Raw genomic sequence first — 18,026 nt, 5'->3', positions numbered from 1 at the left:
GGACCGGCCGTTGCCCACCCTCCAAATTATGCCACGTTTTAGAAGATCAAGTCCATGCACTATAGCTTGCCATGTTGGTGACGCTCCATTTGGAAACACTGTATCCTCCAGATTACCAGTAGGGAAGTACTTAGCTTTTAACAATTGTGCGCACAAACTATCCGGGAAGTTGAGGATGCGCCAAGCCTGTCATGCTAACAGTGCTTGGTTGAATAAGCGAAATTCCCGAAACCCCATACCACCATGTGATTTGGGCTGCAATAATTTATCCCATGCTCGCCAATGCGTTTTCCGCCGGCCCTTCTCAGCTCCCCACCAAAAATTCCTCACCATACGATTGAGGTCGTCGCATGTAGACACCGGTAAGCTGAACACACTCATCAAGTATGTTGGCAATGCTTGAGCAATAGATTTAATTAGAACTTCTTTTCCACTCTGCGCCATTGACTCACACCATGTCACAAATCGCTTGGTAAACTTTTCCTGGATATTCTTGAACCTCCCCTTAGACATGCGGCCATTAGGTGTTGGGAGTCCAAGGTACTTCTCCTCAAAACTCACATTGTGCACACCCAACACTCGAACCACATCATCTCTGTCTCCCTGATTACAGTTTTCACCAAACAGTATCGAACATTTCTGGGGGTTAATAAGTTGCCCTGTAGCTCGAGCGTACTCATCCAGGACACCTTTAATATGTACTGCCTCTCCTTCTATTGCACGGAAGAACAAAAGTGTGTCGTCAGCAAATAGGAGATGGGAGATCCCTGGCGCCCTTGGGCACACTCTCAGTGGTGATATATGGGTTAAGAAGTGCCGCAAGACCATCCGCCATAAACAAAAATAAGAATGGTGATAGCGGATCTCCCTGCCGTAGCCCACGCGATGGTGCAAATGAATCCGAGCGGGCTCCATTGATTTTTATAGTGTATCGCACCGAGGTGACACATGACATTATCCATCTCACCCATCGATGCTCAAAGCCCAACTGTTGCATCACTCGCTCCAGGAAAATCTAATCCACCCGATCATATGCTTTTGACAGGTCTAGCTTGTACGCACAAAAACTTCTATCTGGGTTCTTCTCATGTCGGATATAGTGAGTACACTCGAATGCCATGAACGCATTATCTGTAATAAGCCTACCGGGCACGAAGGCACTTTGTTCCGGTGAGATGATTCCACCTAGTAGAGGCCTAAGCCTATTTACCAGGCATTTGGCAATAACCTTATAAATCACGTTGCAGAGGCTAATTGGACGGAAATCAGACAACTTGATCGGTTCATCGATCTTTGGGATAAGCACAATAGTTGTCATATTAACTCCCTCTGGCATGTGTCCCGACTCAAAGAATAGTCGCACTGCTGAAATTATATCATCTTTCATAATGGCCCAATGCTTCTGGAAAAATCTCGCCGGAAAGCCATCCGGCCCTGGCGCCTTTAGTGGCCCAATCTGAAACATCGCATCGGCTATCTCCTTATCAGAGAAAGGCGAAACCAACTTATCATTCATATCATCTGTAACTACCCGCTCGAACAACGGCGCCACATTATCTGCATTCAGGGAGGCGTCAGCAGTAAAGAGATTTTGAAAAAAGTCCATTGCCATACCTTCCATCGCTCTCTGATCTGTGTGCACCACCCCTGAATTATCAACAAGGCCTTTAATTCTATTTTTCCTAGCTCTCCATACAGCCCGCTGGTGAAAGAACTGGGTATTATGGTCACCGTCCTTGAGCCAGTCAATGCGAGACCGCTGCCGCCACAACATCTCTTCCCTGTACAGCAGTTCCTCCAAGTGATCAGACTCCCTTCTTATTTCTTTACGGTCTGCATTCATGTGCATTAGTTCTTCAAGGCGGGATCTAGATTTTTCAATTTCCTTGATCACGTTTCCAAATTTCTTGTGGCTCCACTTATGAAGTTTCTCCATTACAACGTCCAGTGAAACTTTGATGTCATGCAGACCATGTTTTGCACCTCCATCATTCCATGCTTGTGCCACGACCTCCTCTAGGGCGGCCTCTCTCCCCACATAACCTCGTAGCGACGAACACATCTCTCCCTACCTCTGGACTCAGGGATGCATCGCATCAGTAGGGGAAGATGGTCCGAACAGGAAGACACCAAGTGTTTTACTGATGCCTCGGGGAACTTGTACCTCCACCTGTTATCCGCAACCACTCTATCAAGTCTGACTTGTACATTCGCTCTTCCGCTGCGCTTATTATCATAAGTGAAGGGGTAGCCAGAGAACCCCAAATCAGCTAAGTTGCAAGCTTCAAGCACATCCCTAAAAGAAATCATCTGTCCAAGCGATCTTGGTGTCTCTGACAGATGTTCGTAGTCCCACATAACTTCATTAAAATCTGCTGCCAAGAGCCAAGGCAAATCATCCTGGGCTTTTAGTCTTTTCAATCCCTCCCACATTAAGTGTCTATTTTCCACTCGCGGTTCACCATAGACAAAAGTGACTCTCCAAACTTGATCATCAGTGGGCAACCGAATATTCACATCAATCCACCTTTTATTGCAGTCACGAATATCGACGTGCAAAGATTCATCCCAAAATAAGGCTAGACCACCGCTATTACCCTCACTGCTTATTCCTTCAAAGCCACGAAGACCGAGTCTATTACGAAGACGATACATCTTATCTTTCTGTTGTCTAGTTTCACATAAAAATATCATACTTGGGGAATGGGCTCGAGAGAGAGCCACGAGATCCCGAATTGTCAAAGCATTCCCCGCACCTCGACAGTTCCACACGATGCAATTCATTGCTCCTGACGGGGCGCCACATCTGGCCCCATCAGTTTACCAGCAGCCCCTGGGCCAGTTGCCTCCAATTCCACCTCGCCTTCCATGCTGGTTGCTCCATCCTCCCTCTGCTGGCCCTTAGTCTTTCCCTTCTTCTGTATGCCTCCAGCTGGAGCCTCAACATATGGTACCAGGTCTTTGCCTTCACTAGCAGCCTTTCCATGCCCAAACAAACCAGCCACCTGTCGTTTGCCAAGGATGAAAACATTGTACTCCAGAAAGTTCACAACGTTACCCAGGGAGACCTCTGAAGGAAATATGCCCTAGAGGCAATAATAAAGTTATTATTTATTTCCTTATAATCATGATAAATGTTTATTATTCATGCTAGAATTGTATTTACCGGAAACATAATACATGTGTGAATACATAGACAAACAAAGTGTCACTAGTATGCCTCTACTTGACTAGCTCGTTAATCAAAGATGGTTATGTTTCCTAACCATGAACAATGAGTTGTTATTTGATTAACGAGGTCACATCATTAGTAGAATGATCTGATTGACATGACCCATTCCATTAGCTTAGCACCCGATCGTTTAGTATGTTGCTATTGCTTTCTTCATGACTTATACATGTTCCTATGACTATGAGATTATGCAACTCCCGTTTACCGGAGGAACACTTTGGGTACTACCAAACGTCACAACGTAACTGGGTGATTATAAAGGAGTACTACAGGTGTCTCCAATGGTCGATGTTGGGTTGGCGTATTTCGAGATTAGGATTTGTCACTCCAATTGTTGGAGAGGTATCTCTGGGCCCTCTCGGTAATACACATCACATAAAGCCTTGCAAGCATTACAACTAATATGTTAGTTGTGAGATGATGTATTACGGAACGAGTAAAGAGACTTGCCGGTAACGAGATTGAACTAGGTATTGGATACCGACGATCGAATCTCGGGCAAGTAACATACCGATGACAAAGGGAACAACGTATGTTGTTATGCGGTCTGACCGATAAAGATCTTCGTAGAATATGTAGGAGCCAATATGGGCATCCAGGTCCCGCTATTGGTTATTGACCAGAGACGTGTCTCGGTCATGTCTACATTGTTCTCGAACCCGTAGGGTCCGCACGCTTAAGGTTACGATGACAGTTATATTATGAGTTTATGCATTTTGATGTACCGAAGGTTGTTCGGAGTCCCGGATGTGATCACGGACATGACGAGGAGTCTCGAAATGGTCGAGACATAAAGATTGATATATTGGAAGTCTATGTTTGGACATCGGAAGTGTTCCGGGTGAAATCGGGATTTTACCGGGTTACCGGGAGGTTACCGGAACCCCCCGGGAGCCATATGGGCCATCATGGGCCTTAGTGGAAAGGAGAAAGGGGCAGCCCAAGGGGGCTGCGCGCCTCCCCCCTTCCCCTAGTCCTATTAGGACTAGGAGAGGTGGCCGGCCACCCCTCTCCCTCTTTCCCCCTTGGGAATCCTAGTTGGAATAGGATTGGGGGGGGAGTCCTACTCCCGGTAGGAGTAGGACTCCTCCTGCGCCTCTCCCTCTTGGCCGGCGCACCCTCCCCCCTTGGCTCCTTTATATACGGAGGCAGGGGCACCTCTAAACACACAAGTTGACACAAGTTGATCCACGTGATTGATTCCTTAGCCGTGTGCGGTGCCCCCTGCCACCATATTCCTCGATAATACTGTAGCGGAGTTTAGGCGAAGCCCTGCTGCTGTAGTTCATCAAGATCGTCACCACGCCGTCGTGCTGACGGAACTCTTCCCCGACACTTTGCTGGATCGGAGTCCGGGGATCGTCATCGAGCTGAACGTGTGCTCGAACTCGGAGGTGCCGTAGTTTCGGTGCTTGATCGGTTGGATCGTGAAGACGTACGACTACTTCCTCTACGTCGTGTCATCGCTTCCGCAGTCGGTCTGCGTAGGGTACGTAGACAATACTCTTCCCCTCGTTGCTATGCATCACATGATCTTGCGTGTGCGTAGGAAATTTTTTGAAATTACTACGAAACCCAACAACCTCCCGCTCCATGTTGCTAACATCATGCACCAATGGAAGTTCTATTACATTTGTTTGCTGGATGTCCAGATATTTCTGCTGCACCTCCACTTCCCCTATTTCCTTCTCTTTTTTCGCTGAAACCTCTGCCAGATCGTTCTTCACTGGAGCTGCATGTATCTTCTTCCTAATTCCGGCCTGGTGATCTACATCTGCAGGGCTCGGGCCTTCATCAACAGTTGGCTTCGGGCGGGAAACTCCCTCGCCGGGTGTCCCATGATCGCCCCCACCAGCCGTTGAGTTCACCACCGGTGCCGTCAGGAGCAAGGCCACGATGGGTGCAATTCCTGTCATAGTTGTCATTCGGGTTTGCATATTCCCGCTAGAGAGACCTAGTGAGTCTCGATCAGGCGGTTCCCTCGTGTGTAGATCGGTTTGTGCTTGTTGAGGAACCCTAGGATCCTTCTCTTCTTCCGCTCCCGAACCAAGACTCTTGTGGATCAGGGGACTGCCAACACCTCCAGATCCCGCTTCCAGTTGCGCCATGCCTAGTACCTTCCCAACCTGGACTAATCTTGCCTTGCCGAGGAACCGCTCGAGAGTCACGCTTCTACGTTCTTCCGAGTTGCGGGCAGACGGAGCCGCAACAAGTCCAACATGCAGACCTGGGTTGCATGTGGAGACGGTGCCTGCCTGCCTTCCGGCCGGCCGGCCGGGCGATGGCGGCGGCGAGGGGGCGAACGCCCCAAAGTCGCCTAACCCTAACGAAACGGTATCCATCTTGAGTTAGGAATCAATTCTTTGTTGGAACCTTATCCCATACCTCCTTAATGGTGAGGCGACCGAGAGTCGATGTTGTGACGCGCCATGGGCGAGGCCACTCTTGCCCATACAGGATCTATACGTAGCCGTGCTCAGCATCCCTAACAATGGCGTGTGTTTTAGGGTTCCAATCAGGCCACTCATTGCGGAGGGTGGTATTGATTTTATGCTTCAGCCAGTTGCTTCAAAAGTCCTAAATGGAGAGGGGCAGGAAATATTTTCAACAGGTGTGGCCCTCATGGCGCCGCTGTGATCCTACTTCTCCTCGGTGATGCCCACGGCATCCTCCTCCATTTCCTCCTCATCGAGCATCCGTTGCTACTCTTTCGAGGGTGGAACCCAGTCCAGTCGAAGGGAAATCGGCATGGTGAAAGTGGGGAGGGAAGTAGAGACAAAGATGAGCTTTGTGCATCATGGTGGAAGTGGAGATGGATAACATTTTCATAGTGGCGGGCGGTGAGGAAACGTGGCAAAAAGGGTGCATGCGGTGAGAAAATAAGGAAGGTGCACGAGGAGTTGGGCACGCGACGGCCGCCATTAATTGGCCCGCTTCCCGATGCCATGGACATTTGGCTATCTGCGCCATTGGCAGTGTGGGGCGCATGGAGGACGACAAGAGGGTGAAACTTCCTTTCCACGCGAGCATTTAGCGACGGAGTGTGCTCCAAAGGAACATCCTTCAGACTCGCGGGCTTGATATGTAGCACCCTCTATAAATTATGGATATCTGAAGACACTTGACTATGCTGATGGAGCGGTCTTTTCGAGCAAAATCGCCATATGGACAATTATTGTGGCAATCGGAGGATATAGCTAGTACTATGCTAAAGTTGCTCTAAAGAGCATACTCCCTCCGTCCAAAAATACTTGTTCTAGAAATGGTTGAAAATGGATGCATCTATAACTAAAATAAGTCTACATACAACCATTTTCAGGACAAGTATGTACGGACGGAGGGAGTACCTTACAAGAAGGAGGACTGAAATCAGACCCAAACATAAAACAAACTGTCAATATTTCCACATGAATCCCAGTCAGGCAAATCCAACCCAGGCCTCCTAAAACAAAGGCCTGAGATTGCTGCCTGGCCCAGGCAGGCGAGCTGGCCAGGACGGCAACCTATTTATACAGGAGGTGCCGGAAGCCGCCGCTGACCGAGCCGACGGGCGCACGTGTGTGGGACGCGGCCGTACGCACCTCCTCGCTGGGTGCTGGCGTTCCCCGGGAAGTCCCCGGCTCCGGCACATGTGCGCGCGTGCCATTCTGCAGACCGAGCTGCTGCTGCGACGTGCTCCATCGTTGGCCTCATCGTCCCTCCCCTCTCCTGAGAAGAGAATTATTCAGTGGCCAGAGCAGCGCAGGAGCAGCAATGATTATTGGGCGGCTGGCTTAGATGAAAGAGGTAATAGCACCCCAGGTCCCCTAACTTGTACAGAATGTGATGATTTAGTCTTAAACTCGCAAAACTTTACTTCATCATACCTCAACTTGCATCTCATGTGATGATTTAGTCCCAAACTCGCAAAACTTTACTTCACCATACCTCAACTTGCATCTCATGTGATGATTTAGTCCCGGGCCAATCATAGCTCGACAATTGGCAGCCAGTGGTTGAACCGGTCAACGCACACACTTTTGCAAAACTCCCCTACTGTTTTCTTTAATCAATCCGCACTCATCTCCCATGATTTTGTTCCCGGGTGTTCCCTATCATGATCTGAGCTCAGCAAACAACTCAACCGGTCCCATGTTCGGTCGTTATAGTAGCGGCCCGGGTGGTTTGTTCACACAGAACAAGATAAGGAGGTGTAACCCTGTGGCTTTCGGCATGACACCGGCTGTCAAGGTCTAGAATGTTTGTCTGAATGCCTCCACGGGTGCGTGTCTATCAGGCTATGAGAGAAAAAAATTTGTAACTGGGATGTGCAGATCCTTGAATAGTAATTTGGTTAGGAAACTAACGACAATTTAAATGAACAAAATTTCAGCCAACCCACTTCACCAGATGCTGATGGTCGTTGAGTTTGGATCTTCACCGTTCAATGTTGGCATGGGACATGAGGAGAACGACAACGAGTTGTCATTAGTCTTCTACTCCCTTCGTTCCTAAATATTTGTCTTTTTAGAGGTTTCAACAAGTGACTACATTCGGAGCAAAATAAGTGAATCTACACTCTAAAATATGTCTATATACATCCGTATGTGGTAACCATTTGAAATCTCTAGAAAGACAAATATTTAGAAACGGAGGGAGTATGAAGCTGTGCAGCAGTGCGGAGACAAGAAGTAACTCGTCGGGTACGTGCTCCGTTATAGTACATTTGTACATTCGTTTACTTTGCTTAATGATTAATGATTTGCTTGCTTTGCTGTTGACTATTTCAGCCAATGGTTCCGCCACACTATTCCTTTCCTCGTGGAGGTGACAGGGCACCAGTTTAGAGTTTGGTTCGAGTACACAGTTGACTTCAGCTTCATGTGCATGGAAGGCGCCGTTCGATGCTTCAACGAGAAGGACCGTGTCATGTGTTGGAACCAGCCAGTGTGGAGGCTGCTGGTCTCTCTTCAAGTTTGGGTACGTGCACTGGTGAACAGGAGCCGTAGTGCGTGCTGTCCCATGGTACAAAAACAAGAGATCATCTATTGACTGCAAAGCTACAGGACGTCCACGATAAGCATACTAGCACTGAACGCCGTGCTAAAGAAGTACTATTCGGCTGGGAAGTACCAATGCACGCAAAACATTCTGGCACAGACGGTTTTGATATCGCAGATTGATTCGCACCCGCGACGTGAGGAGCAGGAGCGGCCTATGATGAACGACGGCCGCGTCCACCAGCTCCAACTTCTCCGGCGAGTACGCTTACTCCTCCTCCGACCCCTCCCCCAGCCCGCTCTGCAGTCCACTTCGAGAAGCCCGTCCCGCCGCCGCCCCAACACCAGCAGAAGCCGCCGGCGCCGCAGCCCGGCACGTACGTGGTGCAGGTGCCCAAAGACTAGGTCTTCCGCGTGCCGCCGCCGGAGAACGCGCGCCTCTTCCAGCACTACACCCGCCGCGCCGACTGCTCCTGCCTCCGCGCCTGCCTCTACCTCTCCCTCGCCGTCCTCCTCGCCGCCGCCGTCGGGGTCGTCTACCTCGCCTTCAAGCCCAGGCAGCCGGCATACTCGGTTGTGTCCCTCGCAGTGTCGGGCCTCGCCGGCGTCAGCAACGCCTCGGCCCCCGGCCCGCTCTCGCCGGGGTTCGCCGCGACCGTCCGCGCCGACAACAGCGCCAACGGCAAGGTCGGCGTGCACTACGACGGCGCCGGGAGCCGCGTCGCCGTGTCGTACGAGGGCGTGAGCCTGGCGGACGGCGCGTGGCCGGCCTTCTACCAGGCGCCCTGCAACATCACGGTGTTCGTGGCGAAGGCGAAGGGCAGCGGGATATGGTTCTCGGAGCGCGAGCGCGGGCAGATGGCCGCGGCGGAGCGGCTCCGATCGGTGCCGTTCAACGTGGATATCACGGTGCCCGTGCGGCTGCAGCTCGGCGGCGTGAGGACGTGGGCCGTGCCGGTGACGGTTCGGTGCGCCATGACGGTGGACAGGCTCGCCGCCAGCGCCAAGGTGGTGTCCAGGCCGTGCGACGTCAATGTGCCGTTCTTGTTCCGTTCTGGAGGAACTGACGCCGCCGATGTAAGAAAAAATGGCTAATGGCTGATTAGGAGAGCACTTCTTGCAGGTAGCGGCCAAGGATTCATGCTGCTTCCGTGATTCTTTTTTCTCCTCATTAATTTGTATGTTGGTTTGATCGAGCAATGTTAATTCTTTTCTCCGTTGAGAACTTGAAATCATGTTCTGCCGCGAAATTGTGCTGCAGTAAAGATGTTCATGAGGTGCAACCTCTCTTCTCCTGAAAGACTGAAAGAAAATGGTGTTGTGCACTGATACCTGTTCTGTTACAGTCTGAACAGTTTTATCCTGTGGTTTTCAGTAGAAACTACACATTTTATTTTGGAACAGTAGCAACTACATGTCGTTCTGAATATGAAGTACATGAACATTCGTAGTTCCAAGCAAACTTGGAATCTTGGATGTACTCCATTACACTAGGTTATTTATGCTTTTGCAATCAATGGGAGGTGAGTGCGGGTTGATTAAAGAAAACGGTAGGGGGTTTTCTGCAAAAGTGTGTGTGTTGACCGGTCCGACCACCTGGCTGCCAATTGTCGAGCTGTGATTGGTCTGGGACTAAATCATCACATGAGGTGCAAGTTGAGGTATGGTGAAGTGAAGTTTTGCAAGTTTTGAACTAAATCATCACATTTTATGCAAGTTAGGGTACCTGGGGTGCTATTACCTCTAGATGAAAAGCTCCTGTACCATCGGCCCTCCCTGTCGTTCCTCTGCCTGCTTCCCATCACATTCCTCCATCCCTGTTTGATTAGTTTGTTGGTTGCTGCTAGCGTTAGATCTAGACTACTGTTCACACAAGTCCAACCCTTTTTTATGCATTTTATTATTATATGTCTTTCAAGATACTCTACGTAGATGCCCAAGTAGGATTTGTATGTGCGTTTAACTTAATTTATAGCGGTAAAACTTTCGCCATTATTTCTAGTAGTACTGTACTGGAATGATGTCCTGCAAATTTGTTTCACTGATCTAAACTCTGGATAATTGTTTAAAAACTCTGGTTCATTCCGGCAACTGGGCATCACATATTCACATCACAGTACGCTGAAAAGAGTAAGAGCCAGCCGTCTCCGTTTTGTGTTGGAGATACTGCTGAAATTCAACAGCTAAATTATTGGTATACCAAGCATGTATTTGGATGCGATTCCTGCAGAATATGTGGGAAGAGAATCATTTTGATACTATTTGTTTTGCGGGCGATATTCTTTATAGTACTTCATTGCACCATAAGCGATGTGCGCATGCATACTATTACTATTGGTTAGCAATATACTCCCTCCGTCTTAAAATAAGTGACTCGACTTTGTACTAGCTTTAGTATAAAGTCAGTCATTTATTTTGAGACGAAGAGAGTAGTATATTACACATACATATACCTGTACGCATGCATAATGCTAGCAGTATGTGTTATCAGCAGCAGTCCTGCACGTACGTACATCCGCAACGACCAGTTAGCTACCGGACGATTGAACCAGCTGTATCGATCATTCCATCACCAGCAGCGACGGCGTTGATCATCAGCGGCCAACGTTTAGTTAGGCACACTTGATATTAGTCTGACAGCCCAGGTATATACCATGTGATGCGTGACTGTGTGAGGTCGGAATTGTGCAATGCAGCAGGCAATGATTCGATGGTTCGTCCTATTATGTGGTCGTCCACTCATCATGTCGATGATAATGAGATTGCCCGCGAATTTTGAGCCAGTTACATACACAGATCGATGTGGGATCGATCGGATGGATGGATGATCATTCGCATGCATGCATGATTTCATTTTCCGCCACATGGCATTGTCGGGAAATTACATGCGGTGGACAACTGATCCAACCATCTGTATACAGTATACCCGATCGCGCGATGTATGAAAAAATTACCAACACAAAATTAAAATATTTTTCCACTGAATAAGAAACTGATTTGTAACTACATTTCTACTTTTTGTAAAATGAAAGGTGAACGCATGAATATTGAATCAACACCGGGGGGGAAAAGTGAAGGAAAAATGCACAACCACATAACATAGTGAAAGCAGCAAGAGGAAGAAAAAAGAAATGAAAATGCACAAAAAGGTACTTCTCTATCTTGGTTTATAAGTCTAATGATATACTTTCTGCCATATACCTATTTTTTACCAAATTAATGATGGATTTTTTTTCTTACCAGTCAGATGAGGGAACATGCCAATTGGTCCTAGTTCCTGGTTGCAGCCATCTGACCAAGCCTATCAAATGAAATTGCACAAAAAAGTGCCAAAGCCTATCAACAAGCCAACAAATCAAGTGAGTTGCTGCCGTTCCATGCAGCCATCTGAATTGATCTTGCCGTCACTTAGTTAGGTCAGCCCTCCCTCTTCCATCCACTCATCGACTTCACAAGTTGCTGTGACTTGTGACTTGTTGCGATCGAGCCGAACTGGTGAAAAGGCCGGAAGCAAAAGCAACGTCAGCTTTCCTCCTTTCCCTCACCGATTAAACTTAATTTCTTTTTAAAAAAGTGTTCATTGCGCATTACAAAAATATTAACGCGGTTTTTAAATGTAAGTACAACTTTTAGAGAATGTATGTACTATTGAAAAAGATGTTCGGGGCGTTTGAAATGTTCACGTGTTACAAAAAACATGTTTGAGGCAGTTTTTAAAATGTTTCTACAATGTGGGAAAAAACGCTCGCGCAATTAAAAGAAAATGTTTCACAACATTTAAAAAATGTCCATGATATTTCAAAAAATATTTACACGTTTTAAAATATGTTCTTGACATTAAAAAATCTGTGCCATTAAAAAGTTCAGTTTGTACTTTAAAAATGTTTGACATGTGTTTAAAAATGTTCCAAAGATTTCGAAAAAAAATACATCATGTATTAAAACAATGTTCAACGTGTATCAAATAAATGATGTTTACTGAAAATCCAGACATGGGTCGAGAAAACGAAAAATTAGAGATAAGAAGAAAAAGTAAAAACCTGAATAAAACCAGTGAAGAAACATATAAAAGCAGAAGAAAAAAAAAGGCGTAGAAGCTTCCTAAAACTGCTTCTGGGAACAAACAAATTTGGTCGTCCTATAGTCTCTCAATAGGAGTGATATAGCTCCCGCGATGCAGCACTTTGTAGCGTTTTGCTTCAATTTTTTGTGGTCTGCTTTCTGTAAATACGTGAAAATTTAAATTTACAAAAATTAACTTCTACTTGAAAAATGGTCAGTGTGTATTTAGAAAATATTCTCCACATAGGGAAACTAATTTTCATGTATTCAAATAATGTTCACTTCATATTAAAATGTTTGCCATGTACTAAAAAATGTAGAACAAAAACAAAGAATAAAATTGGAAGGAAAAAAAGAAAAGCAAAGATAAGGAAATAGAAAAACTGAAAACAAAAACGCCGCAACAACAATGCAAAGAAACAATAGGAAAAACTGGAACAAAAACCTAAAAATAGAAAAACAATGCAGCAGTGCAAAGAAACAACAGGATAAGCTCTAGTTGGCCCTATCCACTTGTAGCAGTTTCACAAAAAGCTCACGCAGCCGCCTCCTCCATAAAAAAGCCTAGGGTTTATAGGCCGCCCGTCAGCACAACCGCCGGTCCGCCTCGTCTCCGGTGGACTTTGAGGCATGGCAGCGCAGTGGATTCCAATCTTTATCAGTAGGAAGGCTTCGTTTTTAGATGTTTCTTCGAGTTTCGTTAAGTTTATGCCCTGCTCAAAAAGACAAGATAACGGCGGCTTCCTGAAGATGGAATAAGATCCTTCCTGCCTAGCCCTCGTCTCGACAGTGCGTCTAGCATCGTCGGTGGGCGTGTGGAGGTATGTCTACGAATATGTCCTTGATTGAATTTGCTTGGATCTGGTCATAATTCGTCTACGTTCGTGTGTATTCATGTTGGATCCTTTCGATCAATGCTACTTTTCAACAGTGCGACGGTTGTTGTTCTAATGCATTGGTTCTACAAGGCCTTAGCACGACGACTTCCCGACTGGCTACTACAACAAAGTCTTTCGTCTTCAGCGAGAGAGGGGCGATGACAGCGGCGTGCCTTCGACTCGTTTCAGTGTTTGTAGTCATCGTTAGATGGTCTACGGATCTGAATATAAATTATTATCTTTTTTGGTATTTGTTGTGCTGCCATAATTACGAATAGATCGAAAGTTTATAGAAAAACAGAGATAAAGAAAAAAAATCAGAAAACCGACCGTGTGCACTTGCATGTCGGCAACCGAGGCACATGACATGCTCCCAGAGGCGTACGTGCGGCACAGTCACCGTCGGATTAAACTACCGGAGGCCCACGCTGAGCAAATGATTGCCCCGCCGTGGAATCAAACCAGAAACCACCCCCTCGGCTGTCCGGCCCTCCGGCCAGCCGATCTTTATCGCGTCGCTGTACGTTGGGGCTGTCGGCCGAAAGCCAGATCTGGCTGGCTTTTCTGAACCGTAGATCTGGCTAGCTAAACTCACGTGCGATGTGAAGATACAAAGGTCACTAGCTTGCCTGTATGGTACTATGGCCGGTTTCAGAAATGCTTGACATAAATAAAAAAAACATAAGAACCGAAATGTTAATTACAGTACGAACTTACGTGGTTTCCTTGCAAAAAAAAAAATCCATACATGGTCGCTCCGGGGCCACTGTTCACAAGCTCTTACACTGCCCGCGGACTCATCACTCGCTAAATCTCCAGAAAGAAAATGAATCCTAGTATGTAGCAGAAAAACCATGTAAACGGACACCACAACATGCCTGATTAATCGTGTCATAGATGATAGAACACAACATCAGAGGATTGAGATACCCCAACAATGCAAACTCCTTCCAACAAACTACTAACTAACTAATCAGCGGTCAAATCAAAGCCGTAGGAAGAGGCCGCACTGTATAACATATTCTTGCAACTTGCACGTACATGATGAGCACTATTTTGGAGTTTCATCCTGCCTACACAATCATCAGGGCCACCAAAGCGCCATGTGCCGTCGCAAAATGATTCAGTGGTTCGCCAGGTAGCTCCCACAGATAGATCCATCGCCAGGTAGCTCCCACAGATAGATCCATGATCGATGATCGGGTCATTAGCTATACAAAGTACTCCCTCTGTAAACTAATATAAGAACATTTAGATAACTAAAGTAGTAATCTAAACGCTTTTATATTAATTTACGGAGGGAGTACTACAATGAGGCAGCCGTTGCATTACTGGTATGCCGTGCATGATTCGAATAACATGCTCTTGTGTCGGGCTAATAGTACCAAGCCACCATAGGCTGTTGCTATGTAAGATTATTTCATTAAGCAATAAATAACACTCCAATTATTCTGATGAGACTATAATGCCTACTGTGACGGTTAATCATGAGGGCTCTTCGGTTATGCATGTTTAACGACCACAAATATATTCTCTCGGGACAGATTAGATTAGATTATGAGATGCTCTCTGACTGGCCAACGGGTAGCTAGTTAAGCTAGCTGGACTGGACAGTCGCGAGAATCAGACCGTATACCATCATGGGATTAACGGCCAATTAACTTCTCTACGTCCGAGTCACCACGGCCATGATCAACTGATCATTTGTATCTCCTTCTCTTCACATGCCCGGCCCGTCAGCAGACCTCCAATGATCATGCACGTTCTGTTTTTCTGTATTTAGTACATGTAGACTAGTTTAGAGTGTTTAATGATCAATGGCCATTGTATGGAGGTGGTTACGACGATGCAGGATGGAGACAACTCGGTTGGACAGGCAGCAAAGATTAATAATAACTGTGATTTTTCCCTAGTAATGTGCAGAGATGCACGTTAATTTTTCCATCATAAAACCACATAACAATGGCTTTCTTTTTTTACAAAAAAGAGAAGTAAAACGAGACCCAAACAGGAAACACACTGTCAATCTCTTCACATGAATCCCCGGTAGCCACGTTCAACGGAAAAAAATTATATGAGACCAGGTCTCACAGTTTTTTTTTGATTACTTAGTTTGATTACTTAGTTTTTCTTTTTTGATAATATGTCTGATTAGTTAGTTGGGTGCCGCTAGATCTGGACTAGTGCTGTTCACCGCAAGTCCAACCCTTTTTTATGCCCTTTATATGCGTCTTTATTTATAGTACCCTACGCAGAGGCACAACTCAGTTCGTGAGGTCAGTACTACGCATTACTAACAGTGTTGTTAGCGTGTAAAAACGCGGGTGCAGCTACTGGATTTTCGTCGCAAACTACGGAGTAATCCGGTTTCGTTGATTCGGAGCTCTGATCGATCATAGGTATGCTAGAAATAAAAATCAGCCAACCGTTCTGTGTGATAGATACCGCTGAAATTCAGATAACAGAATTACTGCTAGATGAAGCTTGTATTTGGACGCGATTCCTCCAGAAAATGCGTTACACTCTAAATTATTGGCAATATGAGTTGCACATGCCTGTACACATAGTGCTAGCAGTATTGTATATATTAGAGATCTCTATATATATTATCACTTGCACGTACCAAGTATACATCGGCAACGACTAGTTAGCTACTAATCAATGAATGATGGAACTACAGTAGCTAGCACAATCATTTTATCACCAGCAGCAGCCACGGCACGGCACTGATAAATCATCAGCGGCCAGCATGTGGTGTGTGACTGTGTGAGGTCGGGTATATACGTGCAATGATTCGTCCACGGTCCATCCATCATGCCCACCTATTCTGAGCTGGTCACATACACAGATCGATCTCGGATGGATGGATGGATGATCGCGCGCACGCCTGCCTTGAGTACGAGTAGTTTGTTGCATGTGCATGATTTCTGCCACATGCCATTGTCGGGAAATTATAGGTGACCATATACAGCTTTTATTTTGTGATGCTTGGATACTTTTTATGTATGGTGCGGAACAATTTGTGATACTATGGAGAAATATTTAATTCGTAGCACCAACATTTTATTTAGTGTGCGTAAACAAAATATTGTAGTGGAATAGATCAATTTGATTATTTGAAAGAAAAAAATCTCCACGGAATAAGAAAGTCATTTGTAAATCCTAGTTTTGCTAAAAATGAAACATGAACACATGAATATTGAACCAGCACAACCATAATATCGCAAAAAGGTGAAGGAACAAATCACAACCACGGGACATCATGAAAGAAAAGAAAAAGATAAAATTGCACAAAAAACGGTAATTCATCTCCGAGCCCGGTTTTTTTTTTTTTTGCTGTGAGATACTGAAATGTCCGAACACCGCCGAATTTGGCATGGACATAACGCATTTGAGCATCTTGCAAGCCAAAAAAAATCAGAATTTTTTGCTACATTTTCGATTTTACTGTTCATGCACAGGCCATGTGGACCTGGAAGCCAAATCGACGCGTCCCACAAAAAAAGTACCTCTCTATCTTGGTTTGGAAGTCTCGGATCCATTTCAAGAAAAAAATTGGCTATTATTTTGGTTAACAAAATATGAGTTATAAAAATCATACCAAATAAAACTTTTCGGCAATGTGAATCTAATGATATACTTTCTGACACATACCTACTATTTTTTGACCAAGTTAATGGTCAACATTTTCTTAGAATAAGCATGGCGATATGCCGTCTAACAGCTCTAACTGGGCCGAGGTGGCGGACAAGATTTTACGAGGTGTTTTGTGTAAACTATTTACTATGTAGCGGTAGTAAAAGTGGTAGGGGGAGCGGCGACATGGATGCGTCGGCAGCTCGTTCTCCCAGTGGTAGTGGTCGATCGATCGTCGAGGGATCTCGATGCAATTTTTTTACGTGTTAGGTGATTTGTACTTCTGGAGAACATTCATAATAGATGTGGATCATTTTCAGCCAAAATCATAAATCGTCGCACATCACTTTGTCCTTTGATGGTAAGAGACACGTGTCTGTTAGCAACTGGGACCAATTGGCATGTTCCCTCATCCAACTAGTGCAAAGTGACCGATAAGCCTAACAAGAAGCCAACGAATCAAGCGAGTCGCTGGCCGTTCCATGCGGCCATCTGAATTGATCCTGCCGTCACTTAGTTAGGTCAGCCCTCCCTCTTGCATCCACTGGTCGGTCGGCATCACAAGCTGTTGCGACCTGCGACTTGTTTGCGATGGAGCACAGGTGATGAAAAGGCCGGAAGCAAAAGCAAAGGGAGGCTTTTCCCTCTTCGGCCGATTAAACTTTGGTCGCCGCGGATCGCGTAGGGATTCAACTGTCGGTCGAAAACAACTCGGGCCGGCCCCAGGGGTCCAACGCGCACTAATCAAGCTGGGTTGCAGTTGCAGGTGGTCTACTCTAATCAGATCTCCTAATGATCTCGCCATGACTTTAGTCCGCCACTTTGTCTGCGGACTAGTTAATTGGCCTTTTGATTAAAGCTTCTCTGAGGCGCATGTGTGCAGGCAGGGCTCGTCGTAGACACGCACGGTTGTCTGTCTGAAACTGTTTAGTATATGATTATGAGGTGTGGGTGCGTTGCTTTCGCTTAAACAAGTTGCTGAGATGTCTGCTCTCAGATGCAAATTCATCATGATTAGTAGGCTAGTACCTTGGAAAAAAAAACCATTCTTTTCGAACCGGGCCACTTTTTTTCATCGAATTATACTCCGGCAAATGAGATATATACACATAAAGGAGATCGGGTTCGTCGACGCGCTAACTTGATTCATGCTTTTTATCGCAAAAATGCTAAGAATATTAATAAAAAGAGAAGGACATGGCTCCAAATACTACTCTTGTTGGAGAAGGGTAAAGAATG

At 46.1% G+C, this 18,026-nt stretch overlaps 1 pseudogene; it reads left to right on the top strand.

Annotated features, from left to right (window-relative positions):
• The first annotated feature begins 8,428 nt into the window (after positions 1–8,428).
• On the top strand, positions 8,429–9,306 carry LOC123152982 (NDR1/HIN1-like protein 13; annotated as a pseudogene).
• Positions 9,307–18,026: the final 8,720 nt, after the last annotated feature.

The sequence above is a fragment of the Triticum aestivum genome, chromosome 7A (assembly GCF_018294505.1).
Source record: "Triticum aestivum cultivar Chinese Spring chromosome 7A, IWGSC CS RefSeq v2.1, whole genome shotgun sequence".
Taxonomy (NCBI): Eukaryota; Viridiplantae; Streptophyta; class Magnoliopsida; order Poales; family Poaceae; genus Triticum; species Triticum aestivum.
The sequence above is the reverse complement of the archived record's forward strand: the minus strand, read 5'-3'. Positions and strand labels throughout refer to the sequence as shown.